The sequence below is a fragment of the Agelaius phoeniceus genome, chromosome 18 (assembly GCF_051311805.1).
Source record: "Agelaius phoeniceus isolate bAgePho1 chromosome 18, bAgePho1.hap1, whole genome shotgun sequence".
Lineage (NCBI taxonomy): Eukaryota > Metazoa > Chordata > Aves > Passeriformes > Icteridae > Agelaius > Agelaius phoeniceus.
This window is the reverse complement of record NC_135282.1, coordinates 643,835-669,721: the sequence shown is the minus strand read 5'-3', so window position 1 is coordinate 669,721 and position 25,887 is coordinate 643,835. Positions and strand designations below refer to the sequence as shown.

At 48.2% G+C, this 25,887-nt stretch overlaps 1 long non-coding RNA gene across 1 annotated transcript in view; it reads left to right on the top strand.

Moving 5' to 3' along the window:
- The window catches only part of LOC143695442 (uncharacterized), a 69,658-nt gene that overhangs the window by 34,201 nt on the left and 9,570 nt on the right, over positions 1-25,887 (top strand). The window contains exons 2-3 of the long non-coding RNA XR_013184616.1: positions 16,477-16,618; positions 17,564-17,663. This is a non-coding gene — a long non-coding RNA (uncharacterized LOC143695442). The remainder of the gene's footprint in view (positions 1-16,476; positions 16,619-17,563; positions 17,664-25,887) is intronic.

Genomic DNA, 25,887 nt, shown 5'->3' with positions numbered 1-25,887 from the left:
AGAACTGTGGGAAAGAGACTTCTAATCCTGAGTGCTGTAGGGTTGTCTTTGATAGCGAGTTTCACAAGAAAGTAAACACTGACTGTGTCTGTATGGAGTGAGGCAAAACTGCCATCTGTGAGCTCCTCCAGAAAAGAGAGGAGAAGGAAAACTGAGCACAGGCAGTAAACAGGCTAAAGATCCTGAGAACAGAGCCACAGGAGAGGAGGAAGGAGAAAATGCCTCAAGGGAGTTGGCATTGTTTAAGTTCTGAGGCTAGAGATGCACAAACTATTTATTTTTGCCCATTAATCTAATCTGGTGCCCAGGAGTTTGGGTTCCATTGCACTGCTCTGATCCCCTGCTCTCACAGACACAGGAAGGCATTCAGGGTTTTGATTCCACGCTTCCCTGGTTATCCTGGGTAACTGCATCAGTATTTGGAGTGGAATCATTGTGTAGCTCTATGCACGTATCTTACACAATTAGAAGAGTATCACAGTGTGACAACTTTTGATAAACTGAAGTTACCAAACTATGGTTTTTGAAACAAATCACAGTGCAGTGGCAAGAGAAGGTTTGAAGAATAATCAAATTCAGAATTCCAGCCATTACTGGTTTTGTTAATTAACTTATCTGGGGCAACAGGTTCTTCTGCATATTTCTTTGACAATTCCACCCTTAGAGCCCACAGAGTCTGGACGGTGAAGGGGTGTATTGCACAGCTCTTTGATCCATTTTGAAAACTCCTCAAAGCCCTTCATTTGCAGGATATGATAAAACCAAGTTGAAGGCAGAAGGAGGCACATCCTTTACTCCTTTTTTTAACTTCCAAATTCAGCTTCACACGGACTGGCTCCCAGGAGCAGGGAGGGTTTAAATGCCAGTGGTGGCAGTGACAGTTTTTGGGTTTGTCCGTGTTTTGGGACCAGTGGGAAGTGACCCTGGAGGCAGAAGCTCAGGCCTGGGTTTGGCAGCCCTGTCAATGTCCCTGTCCTGCAAGGGACCCCCCTCTGTTGCTGTTGCCACCTCCCTGTGCTGCTGGGGCTCCTCGGCCCCGTTCGAGCATCAAAGAGCTGCTGTTTGAAATGCAGCCCTAAGCAAACTCTCCGTGTCTGCAGCAGAACTCGGGATGCAGGAGACTGATGTTCTGCTCCCCTGTTTGATGTGTTTAACACTGCAGACATATCTACAACTTGGCATTTAAAAACAGCAACCAAAACAAACAAGTTGGGCTCGTTTACATAACAAAAAGCTCCTTGGCCTTGCAGGAGGTTCCTTTGAAATGTGCGATTGTTTCTGGCACTGACAGAGAGGACCTGCCTGCTCTGGAGCTCAACCTCTTGTTCCATGCACGCACCAAAAGGCAACTTTTCAGTAAATGAGACCTCTTCCTTCCACAACGTTTAAACAACCAGACCAAAACCAAACCCGAAGCTGCAGGGGCTCCACTCTTATCAATTTTCCCTAAAGTACTCTTTTTGAAGCACTAGTGCCTGCTTTGCAGCTGATTTTAACAAGTACAGAATCTGCTTGTGACTGATGTAGAAGTGTACAATTCACACCTCAGCCTCACAGTAACCCTGGGTCACTGCAGTGAGGGCTTCATGGCTTGTTTTCTCATTTTATCTATTCAAAACCACACAGGACTCAAATAGTTGTAGTCTGTGAGTAGTGTCGTAAATGTAAATGGTGAAGTATCCTTTCCTATCATCACAATCTGGCAATGCATAAAACTCTCACCATGTGAATATTGAGCATGTTGATATTTCAAGCCAGTAAATCATATTTCAAGGCAGGCTTAATCTTTTAGACTTGTGCTTTAAATGTACAAGCAGCACTTCAAGAACCTGTGTAGTCAGGTGGGTTTTGGTTTTTTGTGGTGTTGTTTTTGTGTTTTTTTAAGGAGGGAGATCTCTCCTTTTCATTTTGATAATTTACAGAAGTAATGTTTGAAGACAACAAAAGCAACCAGCAAAACAAATCCCCATGTTAATTAGAGCTGTTGGTGTTAGGAAAGGAATGGCTGCTTTCTATTTGTTTTGTGTGTTCCCGTGGGACGAGCGACACATGATTAATGTGTTAGTGGTGTATCCCAGACTCTGATGGAAAAGAAACTGAGTACAGTGAAAGTGTCAGTGGAGTAATCCCTTAAAATGCATTGTGGCACTCTGGTGCAGAACAGAACCACGGATCAGTAACTAAAATAAATGCTCACAATTCCATGGGTTTGAGTCTGCTACCCTAGAGCTTGATATGGCTCCTGTTAGTGTAATATCTGATCCCCTCAAACCATGGGGTTTGTTAACCCAACTACTGGCACCAGAGCTGTATCAGCCTGTCACAGACAGTGACCTGAAAGGCACCAGGGTGGGGAGAACTGTTCCCAGCTGCTGGGGCAGGAAGGTGTAGATAGAGCATGGCTTGGGATAGAGCAACGCTTTGGATGGAGCACAGCTTGGGATAGAGCACAGCTTTGGATGGAGCACAGCTTTGGATAGACCACAGGTTTGGGATAGAACACAGCTTTGGATATACCACAGCTTGGGATGAAACACAGATTTGGGATACACCACAGCTTGGGATAGAGCACAGCTTTGGGATAGAGCACAGCTTTGGATGGAGCACAGCTTTGGGATATACCACAGCTTGGGATAGAGCACAGCTCTGAGATAGACCACAGCTTGGGATAGAGCACAGCTTTGGATGGAGCACAGCTTTGGATAGACCACAGGTTTGGGATAGAGCACAGCTTTGGGATAGAGCACAGCTTGGGATAGAGCACAGATTTGGGATACACCACAGCTTGGGATAGAGCACAGATTTGGGATACACCACAGCTTGGGATAGAGCACAGCTTTGGGATAGACAGATAGAGCACAGATTTGGGATACACCACAGCTTTGGGATAGAGCACAGCTTTGGATACACCACAGCTTTGGATACAGCACAGCTTTGGATACACCACAGATTTGGATAGAGCACAGCTTTGGATAGACCACAGCTTTGGGATAGAGCACAGCTTTGGATACACCACAGATTTGGGATACACCACAGCTTGGGATAGAGCACAGCTTTGGGATAGAGCACAGCTTTGGATACAGCACAGCTTTGGATACAGCACAGCTTTGGATACACCACAGATTTGGGATACACCACAGCTTGGGACAGAGCACAGCTTTGGATAGAGCACAGCTTTGGGATAGAACACAGCTTTGGATGCACCAGGATTTGCCAGTTATTGCTGAGATGGAATTGCACAGGGCAGGAGGGCAGCGATGCCCCTCTGCACCCCTCACCCCACCCACAGCAGCAGTGCTGCAGCAATGTCAGCCATGAGGGGTAATTAAAGCACTGTAATAACTGTGCAGGATGTGCCACCCTTGCCTGCAGCTTCAGCATCATCTCAGCTCACACCCTTCCCCTCCTTCTGCTCCACCCAAGCTTGGGTTTCCTTCACCCACTCACTGCTTCTGTGCTGCCTTTCCATGGTGGCTCAGAGAGCCTTTCCTGCCAGTAATGACTGCTCTGTACATAATGACTGCATTAATCAGCACCAGCTCTAATCAATATTCTGATCTGTTACCAGCTGACCGTGCAGGGAGGATAAAGGGCAGGCCCCAAGTGCATCATGCAAGGTGAGCAAACCCAAAGGAGCTGGGCATGTTTGCAGTGAGGGACCCGGGGCCAGCTGTGCTGAGTGGGGGTGCTGGCAGAAGCAGAGGGTGTTTTCCATCCTGAAACACCCATCCAAAGAAGAGGTAAAATGAAACCAGTTCAGTGAGGGTGTAGAAGAGACCATGGCTCAGGACAGGACCTTGAGGTGGGTTTTTCTCCTGGTGGTTTAGGATTTACAGCTCTCCCCAATGGGCTTCATTTCCCACCCATCATTTTGTGCTTCAAAGTGCATTTTCTGGGCCTGGGCCTCCAAGAATGAACATTGACCTCATTCTAGGGAATATAACTTATGTTTTTCTATTCCTTTTCTGTAAAACATAGATTTCTTTTGGGCTTTGATGGATTAAGAGAGCAATATCTCTTCTTTTCATCATTCTTCATAATGAATAATAAAAATTCTCAACATCATCTATGTTCTAAGAAGCTGAGCACTTCACACAAGTATTTGTTAAACAAGATTTTTCTAGCAGGTAATTTTTTGTTGGTTTTATCTACATTAATATTTCATTTGCCAGGTGATTTCTCAATTAATGGGGCATTATGCAGTCCACATGAATAATACTGGGTTTCAACTGTATTGAGGAAAAAAAAAGAGAACGGTAAAGAGAACAGTAAAGCATATTCAACTGGTGAAAAGCTTCGTGGGCTTTGTAGGAGATTCCCCTATTTCATCACCTGAACATTTCACTCCAAAACATTTAAATGAATTTCTCATGTGGTTTACTTTGAAAGTAGACACAAATTGCACAGAATCTTCTGCTTTTTTTTCCCCCTAGCTCACTGATTTCCACATTGAATGCATCAGTTGCACAGTTAAATGAAGAATGGGTTTTTAACTGCCAGTCCTCCATGCAGCTGGGGCTGTGAGAGGTGAGCAGGATGATTGTCTCCCCTTGGTGCATCACTGCTGTAATTAAAGCTCAGTGCAGGACTCTGCCTTCAGTCACAGCCCTGTGTTACTGCATCTCATCAGCAGCTGGAAGGTTCTTTTGCAATTAATGATTTTGCATAAGCATCAATAATTTTCCTGTGGTGGACAGGAAGATGCAGCTCTGCTTTGCTAAGGCTGGGTGACAGAAATCATCACCTGGCTCCATTTCCATCTTTTCTTTCTTTAACCAGAATGTTAATTTTTCAGTTGGTTTTTCTTTTTTGCTCTTACAAAGGAAGGTCCCCTCATATCCAAGTTGCAATCTCCACATTGCTTTCTGATGATTGCCTAGAAACTTTGATACTTCTTCTTTTTCTTTCATCCTTACCAACCTTTGGGTGAACAACCTGAATTTTATTTTTGCCTTGTTCTTCCTGCATGGACCATCACATCCAAGTTGCATGTGATGGTTCCCCTTCTGCTCACAGAGCACAGCTACAATCCTTCTCTTCTGCCCTGTCATGGGTAAACTGCAGGTTCCTCATGGTATGTCTGGGTAGGCAGAACCTCTTTGTGCCACCCCAGCGAATTCCACCTTACCTCAGTCTGCTCATGCAGTTTGTTCCTGCAGGGAACATCTCCCCCTGTCTGGCCTGGATGGTGTTGTGGCACCGTGTGCTTTGTCCTCCCTTTGCAAGGTGCCCCCTCTGCACCACTCCAAACACTCCCCAGCTCTTTGTGGATTGTGCTACCCACACCCTTCACTCACCAGCTGGGTGTCATACCCACAGCTGCTCCTTTGGATGGCACCTTTATCACTTAATTATTATTTTCCAGCTAAGCCCTTTTGGCTTTGTTTGCATTGCCTCTGTGAGCAGGTGGAGCATCTCTGAGCCATCTCCTAAGTGGTTGCATTGTAATCCCTGTCATACCCTGAAAGCCTCTGTTCTGCCATGCTGTCTGTACAAAAGCAGCCTTAGTTGGACACCTGGGGGAGTGGGATTGCCTCTTGTGTGAGGGCCAGTGTCAGTGGCCAGCTTTCATGTGGCGTTCCTGCCCATCTTCTTCCATAAATTCCCTGGGCAGAGAACCCCCAGGGTTTCTCATGTGCTGGGTCACTGCTAAGTGGGTTCTGATCCATCACCAAGGCTCATGAGCACAACTGCAGTGAAAAGAATGCATCATTATAATTGTTCAGGGTGACTGTGTGACAAGTGCATTGTGTTTTTTAAGCCGGGCAATCAAATCTTCAGGTTCAGGATATCAGCTGACTGCCCTTTGGTTGTGAAAGAATTATTGTATCACTTGTACCCAGCTTTACAAAACCAGTCAGGTGCATCCTTTCCTTTCTGGCTCCCTCTGAAGTATCTGTTGTGTTTCTGAGTCATAGCCACACTCCATCACATTAAATGCTTTTTCAGAAGTGACAGCCTCTAATAGCTGTTCCCCTATTGTCCCACCCTGGGCCCCATTTGAATCTGTGAGTTTTAAAAACACTTTGAAAATCCCACCCTTTGCCATGGGACTTTAATCCTGCTCATGTACAGGGAAACAAACCCTTCGATATGATTCAAATATGAACTACAAAAACCTGTAAAAATGCTCACAGCTTAAGTGTGAGTCTTAAGGTTTTGCTCCCTCTTGATTAAATATTTGGGGTTTTTGCTTAACATTCATTAATGCCAAAAAAGGCTTTGATCTTTCTTCCATGAGGGCGTGGAATCTGCCTTTTGTTAGCCAGCACTGAGGCTAAACAGGTACTGAATTACTGCTGATTGCACAGCCAAACCTCTTCAGCAGAGGAAAGATATTTTGTTTACTTACCCAGATCTGCAAGAACAGTCAGGTGCAATTTATTTATCAAGGTATAAAATTGGACAGAGAGTGCTCAGTGCAGCCTCCAAGGTGGCAGGATAAGCACCCCAAATTAAGAGCTCCATAGGCAAGGGAGAGCCAGTGATTCACTAGGAGCAGAAAACAATTCAAGGAGACAATTCAGAGGAAACTTCTCCTGCCTCTGGGGAGCCACAGATGAGCACTGGAAGGCTCTGAGTCAAGCTCTGTTGAAACAAGCTCTTTCTCAAGTCCTATAGGTAAGAACTGCTTCTTTTACTGCCTGGCTTAGCACATGTGACTTCCAACTTCATTTCATTTTCCCCTATAGTTAAAATGAGGTTATTAATGCAAAGATACCTCACTGGTTCAGCCTCTGAGTTCCAATCAGAAAAAGTGTCAGCAAATCCTGGCGTTCCCACAGCAGGACCTGTGAACTGCTCAGCCTCAGTTCTGTGCTCCTGCAGCTCTGCTGGACTCAGGGCAGCTCCAGCTGTTCCCAGGCAGAGCAGGTGTGTTTGTGGCAGGAGCTGTGCCATTGCTGCAGTGTGTGCAGGGAGCAGGGCACCTCCTGGGCTGCCTTTGAGCCATGAGATTCGGATGGAGTCACACAGGACATGGCAGAGGCTCCAAGTGCCTGTTTGGATGCTCTGGGTGCTTAACAGGCTGCTGATCCCTGCTGGCAACCATCACTTTAAATGGCTTTGATTCATCTGTTTCCTAGATGCCTCTGGTAAGAGTCAGCAAGGTGCACACGATGAACCTTATGGGTGTGATACCCTGCCAAAAGCCTTGTGCACAAACATGGGTTTCACACATGCAGCAGGGGGAGAAAAGTGCAGGGCCCTTCTGAGACCAGGGCTTTAAAGGGTTTTCTCCTGGTAACACTGCAAAGAACTTGGGAAGTGATTCAGGACTGACCCCCTCTGGTACAGCCTGAGTCCCCAGGGGGATTAATCTGAGGTTTTCTGATCACACTCTGGAATGGGGACAGAATAATTCTCTCCTTGAGAGCATTCTGAGAGTGCTGAGCACCCATCCTGTGCCCCCACTTCAGGCACAGATCAGATGTGTTCAGATATTCAAGCTCTGAGGATTCAATGTTCCTTTGTCCAAAATCATGAGCACAGAGAAGTGATACCAGTGCAGACAAATGCCTCATTCCAGCCCCTCTGCATTGCTGCTCAGCATTTTCACACAGGTGCCCTGCAACCCTCCCCAGGCCAGGAATGATGAATATTTGTGCTTATTTATTCTGGTTTTGTTAGTGCTGCACAGGGCTCCTGTGTCAGGGCAGAATCGATGCAATCAGCCCATACAATGGAGACCACTCAAGGAGCTGAGATCACCCATCCTGACACAGGCACTCAGGCTCACACGCTGCTCTAACAGAGAAAGGATCTCCAGCTCACCAGGAGCAAAGCTCAGGATCACATCCAGCAGGCCCATTCAAACCCCAGAAGAGGATGCTATCTAAATTCCTGAGACTCTCAAGCTGGTTTGTTGAATGCTGTGCATGCAAACAGCCCTTTGATGGTACAGTCCCTGCACTGAGGGAAGGGAACTGCAGCTCTTGAGTCACTTGCAAGTTCTTCAAACAAAGCTTTTTTTCTTTTTCTTTTTTTTTTTTTTTTTGGCCTCCACACCCTGTTACCCTGTGGTTCTGTGTCCTGTTAGAGCAGATTGCAGAAATTCTCATTCCCTTATTCTTGGCCCCTTTATTATTTTCCTCTGAATCACTGCTTTATTTTGGTTGTGTCCCAGAGCAGAACTGTGACATTTTCTGGTTTAAAAATAGCAACTGAGGGGAAAAAAAGGTACAAGCAAGGTTTGTTTTTCATAGGTTTTGCTTTCAAAATTGCTGCAAGGTCTGGTGGAGAGCACAGCCATGCAAACACTGAATCAGCAGAAGGGCACAGATCTGTGATGAACACAGGAATTGTGGCTGCTGCAAGGGAAAGCAGGAACCTCTTCTGCTGGGCTGGTGGAGCAGAAATGCAGATGCATGCATGGCCTTGTGCTGCCATGTTTGGGAATTGCCCTCTTTGGGCTGCTTTGGGGCATCAGAGTTTTCAGTAATGATTTTAAGAATTGTTTCAAGTGGATCATTACCATTGGTACTTCTGCTACAGGGAGTAGCTGTGAACAATACTCCAATAACTCAGCAGCAAGAATTCAAGGGTGTAGAAAGGCTGAGGAAAGGGTTGTAGAAGGGAAGGTAAAGAAATAGATGATGTCTGAAAAAATAAAAGCGAGTAGGGTGATTTTGGATCAGAAATAAAGGGAGTAAAGAAACAGTTTCCCTTCACATTCCAGCTATCTATACAGGGATATGGATATAAATATGTTTAATCTCCTGCTACCATTCACATTGTAGCAGCACCTCTGAGTTTCAGTTCTGTCTCAAGACATCTGTGTGCTAACACAGACCAAAAAGACTCTCCCTGCCCTAAATAATTTTTTCTGACTAGTACAATGTGATATTAGCAGGGCTTTGCAGCCACAAGAATCAGCTGTAAAAGGATGCTAAATCTAGGCCACTGCAAAAGAACCCAGTGAAATAAGAGGAGGGATGGAAAAGGAAGGAAAGGGAAACAAGATTATCACTGGGAAAATATGTCCCACTTTTGAGGGTTTTCTTCCTTGTACTCCACTCAGAAAAGGGCACAGGTGAGGATGAGCCACAGCACAAAAAATGGCACCAGGATAGCATGAGAAGCCTCAGCCAAAGGTTTGTGAGAGCATCAGTGTGGCAGTGCTGTGCCAGCACTGTGGCAGTGCTGCAGACAGAAGTGTTCACTGGCATTAGGGGTGATGAAAAGATTTTTCACCAGTGCATCGGTGGGACCTGGAGACTCCAGGTGACCTGAAGAGGAGCAGGGTGGCCCCAGCACACCCTTGCTTGCCCCCAGCTGTCCCCAGTGCCTCAGCAGGGCCAGTTCCAGCCTCTCCCACCCACCAGCTCTGCCCACAGGGCCCCGTGGCTGCGGCAGGAGTGGGAGCAGATGCTGTGCAAGTTATTAAGTGTCACTTTCAATTCAGCCTGACAAGAATGAGTTAATGGAGGAGCTCCGTTACAATGGCAGACAGGAAAATAAAAGCCACACTGAATCCACTCTCCTTGTCTCCCTTGTTTTCAAAGACAGTGCTCCTGGCATAACACAGAATGCCCTGTTCATTCATTTGCTGATAATGCTGCTCCCTCTGGGGTGAGCACAGCTCCTTCATGGATATAGAGTAACTTATTCAACCACAAAGGGAAACCTCTTCCTTCCTTTAAATTGTTCACAGGCTACCAAAGCAGCTACTGACGATGACCTACATATTGCTGGCTACTTTTCTCCTAATAGCATTGAAAAACCGAGATAACAATCTTGTTTTTTCAAGTGCTTAAGATCTTATTGCTTCCATCCTTGTTTCTGCCAACTAAAACTAGGGGTTATATTGTGCTGTGTGAGTCTACACCAGGGAATTTTAGAAAGTGCTTGACCTGGGTTATGATCTCTATATTTATAGTTATAAATACAAATTAGCAGGTTTAATAAGCCAGACAGAGAGCATCAGACAAAACTGGTCTTCAGTTTTATCACTGGAAATGTGGAAATCTTGGACTCAGACCAAGAAGTTCACTGCAAAATGGAATAACTAAGAGTAGGCTTTGGCCTTCTAGTCAAGCTTGGATGAAATTGCAGGGTTTTCTTGTCATTTGTTGTGCTGATTTTAAATCACATAGACTCGTGTCATTGATTGGTTCCTGTCTTACACCTTCCCAAAGTTCAGCCCCAAATTGCTCTGAGAAGTGCTTGATTGTGCTCTGCAGTGCTTGAGGAGTGCTGTGTCTCAGACCACTGTCCTGCAAAAGTGCCTGTGTACATTATTTATTTAATATTTAATTAGTACTTCAAGAGACTTGAGAGAATTCTGTACATGTTTAAAATTGAGTACACGTGCAAGAATTTGGAAGTGTGTGTGTCTGTGTATTGTCATATGAAGGTTTTTTTCTGCACCCAAGGGATTTTATGTTTTAAAGTGAGAGTTTAGACAGCCAGAATTCTACAGACCCTCGGATTCAGCTGTAATTGCACATTTGCAGTGTGGCAAATGGCATGGCAGCATCATGCAGGAACAGGCATGTCTTGGTAGGAGGTTTCCTTCATTCCTCTTGCTCCAAAGCTTTCTTGAAAGACAATTTCCTTAATGGCTGCAGCTTCCTCAGAGGTGCTGCCAGAGTGCTGGGAATGCCCAGCTGGGCACCGGGCAGGAGCAGTGGCAGCAGTGTCCCCGTGTCCCTGCTCTGTGTCCTGGGAACAGTGGCCAGCCCCGGATCTTTCTCATTGCCCCAGCCCTGCAGCACCGTGGGCTGTCCTCTGGCACTCCAGAGATCAGCTGAACCCTTGGGAGATCCCCATCCTCTTGGGCTTTTCTCAACAATGTCCTGTCCTGTGAGCTGACAGCCCTGAGGCCGCTGTGTTCGTGTCCCTGAGCCCTTCTGGCTCTGTCTGAGGGAGCTGCACCCGAGCACATCTGCTGAGCCATGAAGTCAGCAGCATGCACAGTGCTACAAGAACCACCTACACCGCTTGCTGGAGGTTGTTCTTAAATTTCAAAGACTGCCTGACAGGACTTCTTATCAACTGCCCTTCAGTTTCCAGCTAGAACTCATTTTCATCTCCTAGCTCAGCCCACTGGAGGTTTTTTCTGGGGGCGATGTGCATTTAAAAGCCTGAAAAAAGTGAATTCTTTTGAAAGCAGCAACACCCCTCATCTTCCTTAGAAGTAAGTACATATAGATTCAAAGCCATGTGCTTTTAAAACTCTCTTTAGTCCCATTCTTCCCTTCCAAGTTGCCCTTGATTTTGCCTCTTTGTTGCTGATTCCTCCCCGCTCCCTTTAGCACTGTCCCTGATTTATGTGTCAGCGCTGAGTGCATCTGATCAAAACATGGCAAAGTTGCTGGTTCAGCACTCGCAGCAGGGGATGCAGAAATGGGCTGTGTCTAATCCCACTCTGTGCTCCTGCCACAGCCCCGGGAGCTGCCAGCTGGAATCTGGGAGATAATGGCAGGTGCTCAGAGCTCATGGGCAGCACAGGATGCTAAACCAGCTCCTCACCCAGCCTGCTCAGGCTTTCACATGGAAACTGCATTGGTCTCGAGCCACAACCTGCTTTAAAGAGTGTGCATGGTGCTGCAGGAAGAGCAAGCAGGCTCCAGAGGCACGTCTGGGGGTGTGATTGTACTAAATTATATCTATATTCACTTCTGCTTAGAATGGAGCAGCTCTAAGAAGCTGAACTAGGTAGGGTGGTGGTTTTTTTAACTTCAGCCCAAGAAAATTTTGTGGGAGGAGTCACTTTGGAAAGGTGGGAAAGCCTTTACCCTCAGGTTGCCTCAGTAAGAAGCTCCCGCTGTGATACTTGAAAGCCCAATAGACATGTCTGAATTTATAATACACTCTTGAAGTATTCATTCATAATCCTGTAGGGATTTTCAAAGCCACAAAGAGGATGTATTTCTTTTAACTGGCTACAGGGAAAATATTAGTTCCTGCTGTAATAAACAAATAGTCTATTTTGGTGCAAGAGGAAAAATGTGAAGAGTCAGAGCAACGAAAGGGGAACAGTTTTGACACTCTTGGAAGTTCCTGTTTTTCTAAAATATATGATACACCATGAACTATCTCCCCCTCTTCCTTTACTCCTTGAAAGTTCACTGTTATAACCTGGTGCTCACCGGTGTGACTCAAAGCCACTGCATTCCTACCAGGTAAACTCTTTAGCCAGATGACTGCAATTAAAGGCAATACTGAGATAGAAAAAAGACAAATGGAACAGAAGGACTATTTTGCCCTTGTCTGATTTGTTTCCCAGTCTCCAGGCACATCCAAAGGAGGATTTGTGGCATTGCACCTATTCTTCATGCATGTCTGTTTGCCTCCACAGCTTTGTGTGGGCTTGTGCAGAGCACTGAGTGTGGTCAGCAAACACAGGCCTGGGCCAGAGGGGTGCTGTGCAGAGCCTGGGAGCAGCAGAGTCCTTATACAAAGGGATTCTGTTGCCATCAGGCTAAAACTGAGCTTTTGTTACTGAAAAAAAAGAGTAAAATAGTAGTAATTTCTAATCAGTCATTCAATTCCTAACCCTTGTCAGCACAGAACTCCTGCAGACTTCTACCTCTCTTGCAGCATGCTGAGACAAGCCCTTAATGTACCCTGTGGATGCTGGAATTTCAGCAGCATCCATCCTTTGTGCCTCATGTGCACATGAAGGGAATTTCATAAACAAGCACAGACCCTTGCTGGCAGCTGAGCTGCTTGCAAACACTTTACCCCCAGCTCACAGTGGCATTCTGAAAGAAGGGCTCCATCCCACTCTCTGCTGCTGTTGTGAATGATGAGATTTGCTTTTAGAAATAGGGAAGGAGACAAATTTCAGTTTGTTCTTAAACTTCTCTTCTTTGTCTTTTCTATAGCATTTCATATACTTCTTATTCTATTCTTCAGAGGAGGCACAAAGGCTGCTTAAATTCAGCAGCCAGAGCAGCCAGGGGAGGAAATGAGAAAGAACAGTTGACCTAAGGGCAGCCAAAGGCAGCTTGGAGCAGGCACAGCGTAAATTCACCCGTTTTGGTGAGGAGAGCACAAAAAGCTCCACTCAGAAGAGAGCGTGGAGCACCCTGTTCCTGCTGGAAGCACCAGGGAATCCTGTGATGAGTGAATGAGGTCAGGACCGAGCTGAACCTGTTACATCCCCACATTTCCTGCAGCACAAGCTGGTTTTGCTAGAAGTCTGTTAATCCATTGTGGAGCCAATCCAGTTCTGTTAAGCTTGTGAAATCAGAGCCTGAGGTGGAATAGATGCAGATCATCCTGTGTGCCCACATCAGAGATCCTTCCCAAGATACCCATCTAAGAGCAGATACTGGAGAGAGAATTACCCTGCCTGAATAACTACTGGGTTTAGCTGCTCTGAATTACAAAAGCCTTCCCTGCAAAAGGGAACTCAAGTTTCCCTGGATGACCACGCTTTAATTATACACCAGAGCAGGGCCAGCATTCTCATTGTTGTGCTGTAATTTTACATTCTGTCAGGCTTGATGAATTAACGTGCACTGCTGCCAGTGTGAGGGAGCACAAACAAAGGTATTGTAGTCACCAAAATAAACGTGACATGAGAAAAGCTTGGGGCAGCACAGGGGAAATTGGTGGGCTAAGCTGAGCACTGGAACTCCTTATCAACAGAGGGCAAGGTTTGTTAAATTTACAGTAAATAACAAAGCAGGCAGCACGCAGGTGGAGGCTGCAGACTGCAGCGTAAGCACTTCAAATTCACCACGGCAAATTCCCTCTGCCATCTGAGCTCCCAGCGCCCAGCCTGACTCACTGATCCGGAGCTGAGGAGCAGCAGGCTCTTATCTGGGGAAGTCACTGTCAGCCCAGCTGGGAGCAGCACACTGCGAGCAGCATTTTCCTCTATAAACACATTAATTGGAGTCCCTGTCCCTGCTCTCCATGGGCAGGACTTGCAGGGCTAATGGGAGCTCTGCAGCTTGTCAGCCTGCTGCAAACATCCCTGCCTGGGCTCACTGCAAGCTCAGCTGCCTTTCCTGTGTGCACGCTCACCAACAGCTTCTCCTCCTGGAAAATGATGTTCTTACTTCTGTAGTAATGCAGGGACTGAGGGGAAACCTGCTCTGCCAGGGCCAGGTTCAAAATGCCCAAAATGTCATTGCAGGCTGTCACAAAAGACAGAACCAGGCACTTGGCTGTTGAGAGATTCTCATTTGCAGCACAGAACTTTATGAATTATAATGGTCACTGAGGAAAATGGGATTTTGGCTAGAAGACAGTAGAGGTCAGTAGGCATTTTTTACATTGCAGAAATCAGTGTTTGCAATGGTGGTAAACTAATGTACTTGGACTCCATTCTGGATTTTATAGTATTTTGGATGAGTAGCAGGTTGAAAGGGGTCATGGAAATACAGATACAGGAAATCTACAGATATACTGGTATTTATTCTGCTGCAGGTTTGCTTCCAAGCCCCACTGAAAGAGAAGCTGGTGGTTATGTAGAGTCCCAGACAAATCTGCATATGCCAACCTGGCTTTATTTTAGGAGATGCAAAGACATTTTACAGCTGTGAATTTCACCTTGGCCTGTTTTTCTAGTCTTTATAAACTGGCACTTTGCCTGGATACCCAGACATTTAAACTGTTTCTTAACTGCTGAAAGTCAGAAAGTTAGCAGTATATTGTTTGTGAGCAACTTCAATGGTCATGCATATTTTATGTAATCATTTTCCATCTTAGTGAACTTAAGTCCACATTGAAATCCTCTAATATGAATTCTGCTATTTAATCTTCATCAGGGTGTCTTTTCTTCTCTCTCCCTTAAACCAGTGTGGATTAAAATAATTACTTTTGTTTAGTTGGTGATCAGAGACTCACCTGGCCTGTCTCTGCAGGTCAGTGTTTGCCCAGGTCAGTGTTTTCCCCAGAGGCAGCTCCTGTGCAGTGCCCTGGGAAGCTGTGCAGAGCCTGTGCCCCAGCTAGAACGAGATTACCTGGGCCATTTGTCACTCACAACCTCTGTGGGGCTCCAGCGGGGCAGGAAATTACTGCCAGAGGAAAATGAGCAAAGCAGAGAGGATGGACACCTCAAAAGACAAAGATTTGCTCTGTCACAGCTGCCATGAGCTAACCAGATCCCACTGAGGAAGGGGGCAAACATCACTGGGGAAGTTGGAGCCAAAGTTGAGGGAAAGCAAACTGAAATTCAAAAGGGAAAAGAAAGCCCATGGATGTGGCAGCACAGGTGCAGGTGGAAGCTGCAGATCTGCTCCCAGGAATGCAGCTCACCCTGTGGGCTCCAGGGCTGGCACCATCCATGGGCAGGGCTGGCTCTGCAACCCATTATTAAAGGTGATCAGCATTAGCCCTGCTGTCATCCGTGCTTAGAAATCTGATCATGTTTACTTTGAAACAGGCTTTGTTCTTTGGGGTGAGAACTTGAAATGTGGCAGGAGGACGTTCTGCACCTCCTCCCCTGTGGGCAGCAGGGCTGGTCCCTGCTCCTGCACCTCCCTGTGCTGCTGGGGTCACACTGCCATGGCAATGGCCTCAGCCCTGGGCATCACTCCTGGCATGTGCTGATCACAACACTGCAGTGTTAGCTGGGAAAGCACAGAAATTCACAAATGAAGGGCTTGATGGGTTCTCTTAGGTTTCCTTCTTCAGTCCTCAGCTCACTCTCTTCTGGCAGTGCTGTAACACCTTTTCCTTTGGCTCAGTTCCTTCCTGCCTTTGGGAAAATGATGCTTACACAAACAATCTTCCTCTCCTTCTCCAAAATAGTTGAAAATCATGAAGTAGAACTTTGAATCAGGAAAGTGAGAAATGTTTTAGGACAGACATTGTAAATATGAGAGCCATGCCCCCAAGGGTGTGACTACAATAAAGTGTCACAGAGTTAAGAGCAGCCGCCATCCTCACAGGACACAAGGTTATTTGTAAAATAAAACCCCAAACTTAAGAGCCACAGCAATGGGAGAAGCTAACCAATCACTAAAACAGACATTATGTGGATAAAACTAGCACCAGCCTTAAAAGGGGGTTGTGTTTTAAGATATCTGGCTAATTGTTACCTTTTTCTGTTCTGCATTATCAACTCTTACTACTCTCAGTGACCTTTCCTAAAGCTTTGTGCAGCCCAGCCAGCACATTCTGGCTGCACCTTTGAGAGAGCTTTGCTTCAGGATGGTGAGATTCCCTCTTACCCTCACTGCCAGAGCAGCCTGTACCCTGTGCACGTCCAAGTGAGCAAATGGGATTGAGGGGAGTCACCTCCAGTGATAAATCCACCAAAGGGGGAATGCTGGGGGCTGCTGACACTTCATGCCCAGGCTGGTTTCTATTCCTGTGGCTGGAATCCCCCATTAATGCAGGGCATGAATCAAGGGTGACTGTGGAGGGACAGATGGTGCTGGGTCTGACTGTGATTCAAATGAGACATCCGTGGTGTGGGAGCCTTGTTGCTATTTCTGTGCACCAGGCTAAATGACAGTCTCCTAGGGAAATTCCATTTGGCACTCACTGCTCCTGTCCCTTCCTGACTTCCAGGTGTTCCCTGTCAGATGAATGCCAGAGGAGGCTGCAGGTGGGGCCCTGTGCTGTGTGATTTGGTATCACAGCGTGGCACTGGGAGACTGCCCCGAAGCAGCTTTCCACATGAAGGTGTCCACATCCCACCTCTGGGATAAAGGTGAGCAGCTTTCTGCTGAGGTATTTCCACATGAAGGTGTCCACATCCCATCCCTGCTGCTGCCAGCCCAGGGATAAGGGTGAGGAGATAAATGTGCTGTGTGTGCTGTGTGTGCTAAGTGTGCTGTGCTGGGCTGTGTGTGCTGTGTGTGCTGTGCTGTGAAAAAACACCAGGAGCAGAAGTGCTGACTGCTTCCGAGTTCTGGCTCCTGGTCTCCTTTCTGTCTTGCCCCTAATGAACATTTAATTGGCTAAAGCTCTGATTATCCCTACAGTGAGCTGGCAAGCCCAGATAACTGTCTAGATTCTTAGATGATATAAATAGGCACAGTTCCAGGGAGCTGAAGGGAAAAATGCTGATTTACCCAGCTGAAAGCTTGGCCTGGTAATTCAGTGGTTTTGCATTTTATTCTTTTTTCCCATGTGGAGCTGTATTCCCAACTGCATGCAGATGCTTCCTAACCCTCAGCTTTGGGATGGCAGCCTGCATCTACCTGATGTGTCCTCTTCCATCCTGCAGCTTTTTAGAAGACAAAAGGAAAGAGGATTTCTTCTTGTTAGATATTTTCTAATAATCTTGTGACAGTGGAGAATCCCTATAGCTACAAGTTTGATCTCTATGTCTATGTGTATAAACTTCTAGGGAATAGATGAGAGGGCAGCAAATGCTATTCAAAAATAAATACTATAATTCCTGGGGATTGAGTTCCAGCAGAACTAGTTGTGTATTGGAAGCAGCTTTTTCTGATAGCACTTAGACACCCAGGTAATCTCAAGCTTCCTGCCAAATCCACAGTCTTCTGCAAAAGATTTTTTTAGGGATACCAATTTATATCCAAAAGCCTCTGCATGCATTGACGAATATTGGAAATTACTGACTTGGTTGCAAAAACATGTGGATGTGTGTGAGTAGAACTTGATTGTCTTTTGATGTTTTTGCCTCCAGATTTTTCAGTTGAAAAAACCAAAATGAAACCCAACCAAAGAAAGCACCATATGAAGTGAACAGAAAGCAACATTTGTTAGTGTTCCTCTCCCTTGCACAGGTGAGTGCAAGAACACCAGCCCTGCCTGAGCAGAGGTGGCAGGGAGCACTCACAGCTGTCCCATGGCACAGAACCCAGGTGCTCAACTTCAGACACCTTGGAGAAAGAAACCCAAGGGAAGATTCTTGGTGATGGGAGCCCAAAGCTTTTTGGAGGGACAAAAAGCATTTAAACTGCTGTTACTGTGGGGCGTGCAGGAGGGCTTCAGCTGCTGCAGCCCTCAGAGGTGCCTGGGGACAGGGACAGGGACAGGGAGGCTGCCCCTGCTGCAGGGACCTCTGCAGGCGGTGGCCGGGAGGCTCTGGGGGCTCCGAGCAGCCGTGCCCGGCTCAGGTGAGGATTCCTGATGGTGCAGACATGGGATCAGGCTGGGCTGCACCCGAGGAGCCTGCAGCAGCAATGCCCTCTCAGAGCCAGCCTGGGCTCAGCTCATCCCCAGCAGGGACCAGCTCTGCTCACACAGCTTCAACACCAGAGGGTTTGCAGAGCCAGCCTGGGCCCAGCTCATCCCCAGCAGGGACCAGGACCAGCTCTGCTCACACAGCTCCAACACCAGAGGGTTTGCAGAGCCAGCCTGGGCTCAGAGCTCATCCCCGGCAGGGACCAGCTCTGCTCACACAGCTCCAACACCAGAGGGTTTGCAGAGCCAGGCCGGGCTCTGAGCTCATCCCCGGCAGGGACCAGCTCTGCTCACACAGCTCCAACACCAGAGGGTTTGCAGAGCCAGGCTGAGCTCTGAGCTCATCCCCAGCAGGGACCAGGACCAGCTCTGCTCACACAGCTCCAACACCAGAGGGTTTGCAGAGCCAGGCTGGGCCCAGCTCATCCCCAGCAGGGACCAGCTCTGCTCACACAGCTCCAACACCAGAGGGTTTGCAGAGCCAGGCCGGGCTCAGAGCTCATCCCCAGCAGGGACCAGCTCTGCTCACACAGCTCAGACACCAGAGGGTTTGCAGAGCCAGCCTGGGCTCAGCTCATCCCCAGCAGGGACCAGCTCTGCTCACACAGCTCCAACACCAGAGGGTTTGCAGAGCCAGCCTGGGCTCAGCTCATCCCCAGCAGGGACCAGGACCACCTCTGCTCACACAGCTCCAACACCAGAGGGTTTGCAGAGCCAGGCCGGGCTCAGCTCATCCCCAGCAGGGACCAGGACCAGCTCTGCTCACACAGCTCCAACACCAGAGGGTTTGCAGAGCCAGGCTGAGCTCAGAGCTCATCCCCAGCAGGGACCAGGACCAGCTCTGCTCACACAGCTCCAACACCAGAGGGTTTGCAGAGCCAGGCTGGGCCCAGCTCATCCCCAGCAGGGACCAGCTCTGCTCACACAGCTCCAACACTGCAGACATTTGGGGAATGCACTGGAGCTGTGTCCAGTCCTGATCAGCCTCAGCAATCCCCCTTTTGCCAAACTGCACCCTGTCACTCCCCTGACTAATCCTCTCCTTAGCTGCCTTAAGTTAACACCTCCTTAGTTCAGAAATTGGCTTTTTTAGATTTATACTCCACTAATTGGCTTTTTCACCCTCTGAACACTTTCTGCTTCCTCCTGCATGCACCCCAGCCCCTTTCAGCACCTAATCCCCTCTTTCCACACTTCAATCCCACCATTCTCTTTTCCCTTCTTTTTATTTCCTCCCCAAATGAGCTCCTTCTCTTTTGCTACAACCCCCGAGGCTCTGGTGTTAAAAATCTCTGTCTTATGTTTTGGTGTTAAAAATTTCTGACTTTCCCTGACTTTCATTACCTGACACTTGTAAAATGGGCTCTGATCCTGTGAACGTGTATGGACACGCCAGGCTCAGGCTGGATGCAGTGAGACCACTGCCTGTGTTGCCAGTGTTTATGGTTTCAGCAAGAGTTGCACGATATTTATGTCTCTGAAAATCCCAATTTAAGGAGCCCTTGTTAGACAGGTTCTGCTTCACATAGGGGAAAAAAAATAAAAGAGAAGCGGTAATTTCTAGTCCTCCTAGTTGTAGAAGCAGCTAGGAAGTGTAAATCATATAAATCTGAGAGTCAGAGGGAAAAATAAAAATAACTCAATTGTCTCTCCATGTATTTCAAATCTCTTCCCTGTAATCTCATAATCTTATTGAAGCTGATCCAAATTTTGAATACCTGCAGTTGGCAATGCTGAGCATGCAGTTAAACATGTTTGGGATTATTTGCACTCACTTATTAAGTTATCACTGGCTTTTCCTAAACAGAAACCAAATAAGTCAGAAAGATGGATTGCCTATACAGTAACAGAACAATGCTGCACCCAGGGCAGACAAAAGACTCAAAGAAAGGAAAACAGAGCACCAAAGCTGTGCTGTTCCAAAAGGATATTTTAGGAACATCTGGTCTCTACTGGAAGAAGCATTTCTCCAAAAATGGGGAAAAAAATCAAACAAAAAAGTAAAATCTTTACATGTATTCAAAAGCAAAACTTTAACGAACAGGCTTTGATCTGCAAATGTAATTAGCATTAGAATTAGAGATGGAATGGAGATTTGTCTAAAAGCATTAATTCAAATCCCACGCCTGATATTTTCCTATCACTGCTGTAATTCTAACAGTGCCTGTGGCAGATTCAGAAATCAGAAGAAAGGGACAAGGGCAGTAGGTCTCCCACTAGCAAAAAAAAAAGGGGGGTGGTGGGAGTGAGGAAAAAGAGTGTGAGATGGAATTAATCTATAACATCCCCAACCCAACTCCATTTCCAATGTATGAATTATTTATCTCCCAATCTCCAAACGCCAATATCTGTGTGCACCATTACTTTGATCTCCTGCTGCTCCCCAGCACTGCAGTGCCAAACTGAGAGGGCTGTGCAGAGCCACAGGCTGCAGGTAGGTTCCTCTTCCACATCCCAAACCCCAGTTTGGAAAGCTCTGGGATAACAGGCTGACATTGGGTTCCTCTTCCACATCCCAGAGCTCTGGGATAACAGGCTGACATTGGGCTCCTTTTCCACATCCCAAACACCAGTTTGGAAAGCTCTGGGATAACAGGCTGACATTGGGTTCCTTTTCCACATCCCAGAGCTCTGGGATAACAGGCTGCAGGTAAATTCCTTTTCCACATCCCAAACCCCAGCTGTGGAAAGCTCTGGCTTAGCCCCTTTTGCTGGGGCTCCCTGCTCACTCTCTGCTGGCACTGTGTGTCACTCCCTGTGCTCAGGTGGCCCTGGGGCTCCTGTCACCCCAGGCAGCAGGGCTGGCTCTGGTTCAGTGGCCCTGGGGCTCCTGTCACCCCCAGGCAGCAGGGCTGGCTCTGGTTCAGTGGCACTGGGGCTCCTGTCACCCCAGGCAGCAGGGCTGGATTGGTTCAGTGGCACTGGGGCTCCTGTCACCCCAGCAGCAGGGCTGGATTGGTTCAGTGGCACTGGGGCTCCTGTCACCCCCAGCAGCAGGGCTGGGTTGGTTCAGTGGCACTGGGGCTCCTGTCACCCCCAGCAGCAGGGCTGGGTTGGTTCAGTGGCACTGGGGCTCCTGTCACCCCCAGCAGCAGGGCTGGGTTGGTTCAGTGGCACTGGGGCTCCTGTCACCCCCAGCAGCAGGGCTGGCTCTGGTTCAGTGGCACTGGGGCTCCTGTCACCCCAGCAGCAGGGCTGGCTCTGACTCAGTGGCACTGGGGCTCCTGTCACCCCCAGCAGCAGGGCTGGGTTGGTTCAGTGGCACTGGGGCTCCTGTCACCCCAGCAGCAGGGCTGGCTCTGACTCAGTGGCACTGGGGCTCCTGTCACCCCCAGCAGCAGGGCTGGCTCTGGTTCAGTGGCACTGGGGCTCCTGTCACCCCAGGCAGCAGGGCTGGGTTGGTTCAGTGGCACTGGGGCTCCTGTCACCCCCAGCAGCAGGGCTGGCTCTGACTCAGTGGCACTGGGGCTCCTGTCACCCCCAGGCAGCAGGGCTGGCTCTGGTTCAGTGGCACTGGGGCTCCTGTCACCCCCAGCTGCTCTCTCCACACCCACCCCGAGGCTCAGAGCCTTTCCATCCAGGCTATATTCCTATATTCCCCCTGGAAGAGGTGGCCAGGCTGCTGCTCCCACACAGCTCAGGAGCAGACACCTCTCCATCTCCCCTTTCTGGCCAATTCTTTTTGTAAATTGTGCTCTCTTTCAAACTGGAAGAAGACACATGGGGATTATGCACTTATGAGAGGGATTTGACCAAGCATTTATAGTTTTCAAGTCAATATTTTAATTGCTATTACTATTATTAAAATTGAAGTTTTGCTTGATCTTGTTACAGTTTTTACCTTTTTTCATTCCCTAAGAAAGAAAATAACTTTAGCAGGAACAAAGGCTGAGAGGCTGAGCAAAAGGCAGCCATAAGAGTCTTATCAAAGCCCCAACAGAGTGGGAATAATTATTCACACTCTGTTGGGGGTTCTAGAAAGACCATCTGAGGAAAAGGATCACTCAGTCTTTTCAACATGTGAAATTAAAGAAAACCACTGGAAATTCAGTCCAGGCTTGGGAGGGGGAAGTCTGCCTTGGCACCCCTGGCCAGGCAGGGCTGGGAGGAGCCCACACCCCACGGACCCTGGGCTTCTGTGGGCTGGCAGCTCCTCACCAGGGTTTGTCAGCCAGGGCAGGGACTGAGCCCAGGCTTCATTTCTTATGGTGTGGGAGGGAAGATTCCGGTCTGAATTCATACAAAAGAAGCCAGAGCAGAGCCTAAAGCCCTAAAGCCAGTCCTGCACTGGCCAAAACCAGTGAAAGAGGTGATGTGATGAAGTTCTGTACCTGTTCACATTTAGCAACCCAAAGAACAAACAGAATCTGAACTCCTCGCTGATCTGTGCCTCGTTACAGAATATTTTGCTGTTTCACTCTGTGCATTTGCTGCTCTGCTGGCCTTGCCAAGCTGTGACAAATGGCAGGAGACAAAACCAGAGGTTTGGGAAGAGTTGTGGAGGCTGGAGGCAGAGGAGAGCCCAGCCTGCCCCACCAGCTGCCTTTGCCATTGTATGGACTAAATCTTGTTGGGTTTGTGTGGGGAAAATTGCAGATCCCCAGCACAAAGTTTTCCCCGCAGGGCTAGCTGAGCTGTGGTATAAATGTGCTGTGTACCAAGGGAAAAATACTCTTGGGTGTCAAAAAGTTGTTGGTGTTGCTTTGATTATTTAAAAAAAAAATACTTTCAAAGTGAAAAAGAGAATTTTTTTTTTTAATCTTAAAGGGAATAAAAAGCAGGAGGGAGTTGCTTTCCTTAGTCTATATGCCCTTTAAAATCCAGCACAGAATACCCCATTCATTTATCCTCCCTTTCCCAGCATCAGTTTTGAAGCATGCCTGTCACCCTGCAGATGTGCAGGTGACATTCTCAGACCCAGAGCTGCAGGAATGAGGGACATTTCCCCCTTGCAGCAGCTGGGGTGAGCTCATGGCAGAGGCTGAGCAGAGGGAGCCCAGGTAGGGCAGCTCTGTGCCTGTTGCTGCCCCAGAGCAGGGATGTGTCCCCAGAGCAGGGATGTGTCACTGCTGTCACCCTGTGCTGTTCCTGTGCCTGTTCCTGTGCCTGTTCCTGTTCCTGTGCCTGTTCCTGCCCCAGAGCAGGGATGTGTCCCCAGAGCGGGGATGTGTCCCTGCTGTCACCCTGTGCTGTTCCTGTGCCTGTTCCTGCCCCAGAGCAGGGATGTGTCACTGCTGTCACCCTGTGCCTGTTCCTGTGCCTGTTCCTGTGCCTGTTCCTGCCCCAGAGCAGGGATGTGTCCCCAGAGCAGGGATGTGTCACTGCTGTCACCCTGTGCTGTTCCTGTGCCTGTTCCTGTGCCTGTTCCTGCCCCAGAGCAGGGATGTGTCCCCAAAGCGGGGATGTGTCACTGCTGTCACCCTGTGCCTGTTCCTGTGCCTGTTCCTGCCCCAGAGCAGGGATGTGTCCCCAGAGCGGGGATGTGTCACTGCTGTCACCCTGTGCCTGTTCCTGTGCCTGTTCCTGTCCCTGTTCCTGTGCCTGTTCCTGTTCCTGTTCCTGCCCCAGAGCAGGGATGTGTCACTGCTGTCACCCCTGTGACTGTCCCTGTGCCTGTTCCTGTCCCTGTTCCTGCCCCAAAGCAGGGATGTGTCCCCAGAGCGGGGATGTGTCACTGCTGTCACCCTGTGCTGTTCCTGTGCCTGTTCCTGCCCCAGAGCAGGGATGTGTCACTGCTGTCACCCTGTGCCTGTTCCTGTTCCTGTCCCTGTCCCTGTGCCTGTTCCTTGCCCAGAGCAGGGATGTGTCCCCAGAGCAGGGATGTGTCACTGCTGTCACCCTGTCCCTGTTCCTGCCCTAGAGCAGGGATGTGTCCCCAGAGCAGGGATGTGTCACTGCTGTCACCCTGTGCCTGTCCCTGTGCCTGTTCCTGTGCCTGTTCCTGTGCCTGTGCCTGCCCCAGAGCAGGGATGTGTCACTGCTGTCACCCTGTGCCTGTGCAGGGATGTGTCCCCAGAGCAGGGATGTGTCACTGCTGTCACCCTGTGCCTGTCCCTGTCCCTGTGCCTGTTCCTGCCCCAGAGCAGGGATGTGTCACTGCTGTCACCCTGTGCCTGTTCCTGCCCCAGGGCAGGGATGTGTCACTGCTGTCACCCTGTGCCTGTCCCTGTGACTGTTCCTGTTCCTGCCCCAGAGCAGGGATGTGTCACTGCTGTCACCCTGTGCCTGTTCCTGTGCCTGTTCCTGCCCCAGAGCAGGGATGTGTCCCCAGAGCAGGGATGTGTCACTGCTGTCACCCTGTGCCTGTTCCTGCCCCAGAGCAGGGATGTGTCACTGCTGTCACCCTGTCCCTGTTCCTGCCCCAGGGCAGGGATGTGTCACTGCTGTCACCCCGTGCCAGGGCCATTGTGAGCAGGTCAAAGCCCTGAATATCAAAGTTTTGCTGCTCACCCCTGACTGCAGGGCTCACTGCTGTGGCACAGCTCTCACCTCTGGCCTCCCCATCCTCACGGCTCCCACTTCAAAGGCTCCTGCTCGTGCAGAAAATGCCTGATTGAAGGAATGGCCAGAGCTGCACAATTATTTCAGAAAAACTCCACATTGTGTTTCAGCTGGGGACAGGAGAACTGGCCAAAGTCTGAATCTCTTTCAAGATTCAGATCTAAATCCTGAGGTTTAGAAATATGAAAGTCAAAACTACAATAGTCCAAACACACAGAGCCTATTCTTTGCACCTTGAAATGTGGAAAATTAAAGACCTGCTCTCAGTTTGACTACTCACCTTTCCATTTTCTGAGGCACCCAACAAAGTTCCCTCTGCTAATGAATACAGGTTTTGATTGTTGGATTACACAGATTATTTTCTGTCATCTTCAAGTCCTTTAAACAATTGCTGCCTTTGAAATCCCTTATGCAAGAAGCATATGACCTTACAACACTCCTATTCCTCTTTTGTGTTTAACATCACAGCCCTCTCTGTGGTTCTACACAATGTGGGGAGAGCTGCAGGTCAGGGCTGCGAGGTGATGGCTGCAAACGCAGGGCGCCCAGCTATTGAAGCTGACACAAAATACACAGAAGAAAAGAGCCTGCATGGAAAAGGCTTTAAAAGTAAACATTATTTTCTATATTGCATTTTGTTACAGTTCCTAAACCCAAGGAACAGATGGAAGTACACAGGACAGGATATAAATCAAAGGACAACAGAAAATTAAATGGAATGTAATCTCGAGTGCTGAAACAATCTCAAATTAAAACTTGCTTGAAGTGTGGTCAAGAATATCCATACTGGGTGGAATTTGTGCAGGAACCATTCCTGCCCCCCAGTCTTTCTCTTTGCCTCTCTCTCCTTTCTCTGTTCCCTGCCTTGTTCTCCTGCTTGTGCACTGACACCAGTCTCTGGTGAATCTTCCAGAAGTGTTTCAGATTTCCCCAGTGTCTTCCCTTCTAACACAATACTGAAGCTCACAAAGAGAATTACTGGGTTCTGGGATCTCTGTAGGCAGGGACAAGCAACATTCAGAGAAACTGAGGCACTGCTGGTCAGCCCCAAGGAATGTCAGGGGCCTGGTAGGGGCTGAGGAGCGTCCTCAATTCCCTGGGAAGCCACAGACTTGGTTTAAACACAAGGAAACTTTCACATATAGGGGTGAATGGTGGGTCCTTTTGTGAATGTTTATTGTGAGAATTGTTGTGCAGCACAATTCCTAGACTGGGATTTGAATGCAGAAAATGCTGTGGGCACAACAGGCTTGGAACAATAAACTCAACCTAACTTTGTCTAACTCAGCATTTAGAAATTTTATTGGCAGAGACTTGCAGAAA